This window comes from Panthera uncia (genome assembly GCF_023721935.1).
Source record: "Panthera uncia isolate 11264 chromosome E2 unlocalized genomic scaffold, Puncia_PCG_1.0 HiC_scaffold_19, whole genome shotgun sequence".
Taxonomy (NCBI): domain Eukaryota; kingdom Metazoa; phylum Chordata; class Mammalia; order Carnivora; family Felidae; genus Panthera; species Panthera uncia.
The window spans coordinates 18,953,493-18,957,508 of NW_026057588.1; the positions used below are offsets into that span (position 1 = coordinate 18,953,493).

Below are 4,016 nucleotides of genomic sequence, written 5' to 3' on the forward strand. Positions count from 1 at the left end.
TTTATATTTTTCAAATATCCTATATCCACTTGTCTAGTGTATCCTGGCACTTTCCTACAGGACTCTTGTGGCAGGCAGGCTTGGGATGCATTATGTTGGGTAGGTGAGGAGGAGCTAAAAGAAATCAAGAAATGGTTTCCATTTGGGGATGGAGGAGGATCTCTGGAGTAGGGGGGAGGTACGTGTGTTTTATACTCTTAACAATGATCACAACCGGGGCGCCTGGGTGGCTCAGTCGGTTAAGCGTCCGACTTCAGCTCAGGTCATGATCTCACGGTTCGTGGGTTCGAGCCCCGTGTCGGGCTCTGTGCTGACAGCTCAGAGCCTAAAGCCTGTGTCAGATTCTGTGTCTCCCTCTCTCTCTGCCCCTCCCCCACTCGCACTCTGTCTCTCTCTGTCTCAAAAATAAATAAACATTAAAAAAATTTTTTTTTAAAAACAGTGATCACAACCAGTGTAATAGGAGGGCTTATTTCCAAAGAGATAAGCTGGGTGGCTCGGTTGGGCATCCGACCCTTGGTTTTAGCCCAGGTCATGATCTCCTGGTTCATGGGATCAAGCCCCACATTGGGCTCCATGCTGACATTGAGGAGCCTGCTTGGGATTCTCTGTCTCCCTCTCTCTGCTTCCCCCCTGCTCATGCACACACTCTTTGAAAAGAAAGAAAAGGAGGGAGGGAGGGAGGGAAGGAAGGAAGGAACGAAGGAAGGAAGGACAGAAGGAAGGAAGGAACGGACCCAACAGTCATTTGTAACATACTGCTCTAAGTAGAAAAAACAGTTTATGAATGACTGGTAGAAAGAATTTCAATGTCAAACTTAGAGCTGCCTTAAAAAAATCCGCATTGAGACAGTGAGTTGATGCAAACATTCTGTATCCGGGAAAAATACTCTTCTTGTGACTTCTAACACTCAACAAAATAAAATTGTGCTTTTGAGAGGGACCATCCTGTGCTGTGACTTGTGCCAAGGTTCGGGTTAGGTTGACTGGAGGGAGGGCTTCAGGCAGGAGAAGGAATGGGACTTAGAGGTGGGATAACTTGGCAAATGCTACAGGCAACGAGACCTTGTTGGGAGCACAGTTACGTATCAGAATAGTAGGGATTCTGAAGGGTGAGCTACTATGTTGTGTGGACAATGGAATGCTGGTGACTTTTTCAAAAGCAGAACCACTTATTTATAATGAATAGTATTAGTTCAAATATTTGGCCAGATAATACCTCTTCAGCATCACATGGGCCTTCAGGTCTATATCTCAAGTATTCATAAGAAAGAGTGAGGAATCATTTCTAATTCTTTCTTATTATTATTTCTTAGATTTCTTCACATTATAAGAAAAATTCTTTTTCAGAGGTTGCTCGCTTTTCTAGATTAAATACGGAGGCAATACTGCAGCTGCAGGAGAAACCAAGGGATTGCTTCCCACGTAAGCCGAGTGGGACGAAAACCTATAACGATCTGCTACGAACTGCAAGGCAAAAAACCAAAGAGCGCCGTGCACGGTACCCTCACTAAGTGAAGTGTAAGGTGTCATTACCCACTTGACATTCCCACTACGTCATGAGAGCAATTCAAGTTTGGGGAAAATAGTTTAATGTATTGCTCAGAAACAAAAGTTGTTTCTGTCTTCCCATCTCCAACAAGGCGGTGGCTGTGAGGTCCAGCGCCGCCATGCAGCCTCCATTCTGTCCCACACTCACGAGAGAGGGTCCGGAGCGGGCCGGGCGTCCAGGGTGGTGAACTGGTAGTCCTGTTTGACCTCACCGCCATCGCAGTAGCCGATGACCTATCTGACTTCTGGCCCACAAGGGTGGATGATCCAATCGTGCCTGTCAAAAGCCAACTTGTACCCCACCCAGGAATGAATTCTTGCCCTTGGTGAATACCTCCGAACCGGATGAGTGATGGAGCACGAAGGATGTTCGGCGGCATGAATGGCTTCCTACTTCCAGATCTCCTTCCGGGCTTGCTCGTTATTCTGATTGTGAATTCTGATGATATTATGCTGTCTTTCTGACTAATACCCTCATCCTTCCATTTCCACCCTTCCCGTACCATCGCATTCCAGAGCACCTGTTCTGAAGGATAAACCCACTTATTCTCCAAATCTGCTCTCGGAATGGATGAGTCCTCTCTCAGAGTAAACAGTGCAAATGGCTCATCGGTGGGGGGTGGGGGGGGTGGGGGAGGGCAGCGTCCGATCAGGTGGTGGCATCAGATGAGAATCTAGGTGCTCCTTATTCTCGGCCACAGCGCCCGTAACAGGACATCCCATGGACTCACACACGCGATCCTGCCCTGGCGAGCAGGCACAGGGCTCATTTTGTTCTCACAAGATGGGTCACATGCTCTGCACTGGACAGCCTTTCATTTTCCCTTCATGCATGGGACATCCTGATGGTGGGGACGCCATCCGATGATCTGAAGCATGTGAGGTCTGAACTGTAACAGTGGGGGTAGATGCAGACAAATCCACGATTGGAACCGTGGCGCTGAATCCAAACAATTCTGACTCCTGTCCTGGGCCGCTGTCGGGAGCCTCTAACCGCCTTCTCTCTCTCGGTCACCATTGTCGCAGTCACTGCTGGCGCTCGAGTACACCTCTCCAGAGTTTAGTTTTCACAGGAGAGGGACTGCATGGCTTGTCCTTGGTCCTGTGTCATGATTTCTGTGGTGTCCCTGGACTCTTAATGAGTGAAGAACCTTTTATGGAAACACTGGAGCACCGCTCTAGTTGTGGCAAACCGTAATTAGCTTTTTTTGTCTTCTGAAAATGTTGGCTCATTGATGGTTCAGTGTGACCCGTTTACTTGCCAGAGAGATGCAAATCTGAGGCCGCTTAAGAATTCAAGAATGAATTCCCTGGGGGATGTCTTTCTGTGGTCAAGGTAATGACCAGTTCAATAAAGGGCCAAGCATAATCATGACGTAGAATAAAATGCATTATGCAGGGTGGTCCAAACCCTGAGAAGGTCTTGAACTACTGTGCACATCTTGATTGCTAATTGGAAAAAGGTGTTTCAGCCCAGAAACCATTGAAATATGCGAACTGAGAGGCATCGGTTATGGAAATTAAAATCAAAGGCATCGAGCTTCACATTTCTGATTACATATTCAAACCACAAAATTACAGTGTATAAAATCAATTTTTATTATAGTCATAAGTAGTAATTAGACATAGACTTTTAAAATTCAAATCATATTTGTATTAGATGAAATTTCTCCACTTCTTTACCCCCACGCAGAAAAAGATCTGAATGGGAAACGGCTGCCAGAGGCTGCTTATCTTACAGGTAGTCCTTAAAATAGCTCAGCTGTAACCCACTCAGTTTGATGGGGACACACTGGGGAAAAAAAATGAAGGGGTTATCTCCCTTCAAATATTGTACCATTTATGTTCGCAGCTGCTAGTTTTTCGAGCTTCCAACATTTCGTCAAGGAATTGATGCCAGAGAAAGGGGAAAAGAAAACGAGGGTGGGGTAGAGAAGGGGTAGGGAGGCAAAACAGCAAAGACCAGTTCTTCACCAGAGTAAGTAAGAGGGGCCGGGAAGCAGTGAAAACCCTAGCACCCAGATTGTGGTCTCTAAATACCATTCCCTACCTAAAGGAAACAAGGCTACTTGGAAAATAGTGGATTCCAGGTCTGGAGCAGAAAAGGTACAAACAAAACCTGGAATGCCTTGTTCCCAAAGGCAAGGACATGCCCCAGGATTGATGGGAACATGGCAAAAGGACACAGGAACTAGCTTTGGAGACATCCCCACTGGGCAGATCTGGGGGTTGTAACACATTGGACGAAAAATAGTTTGAGTCATACTAATCCTGATCCTCATGCCCCTAAAATGAATGACAATGAATAAATGTAGAAGAAATGGTAAAACTAGAAAATCACTCTTTTGCAACAAGTTTTTGTCATAATGGATTCATAGAAAACTTATACTGGTGGATGCTAAACCACTGAGTTTAGAGGGGGAGAGAGAGAGAGAGAGAGAGAGAGAGAGAGAGAGAGAGAGAGA

General features: G+C 46.1%; 1 pseudogene; it reads right to left on the reverse strand.

Annotated features, from left to right (window-relative positions):
* Positions 1-1,602: 1,602 nt before the first annotated feature.
* LOC125915388 (holocytochrome c-type synthase-like) overlaps positions 1,603-4,016 on the reverse strand; it is a 3,577-nt pseudogene continuing 1,163 nt past the window's right edge.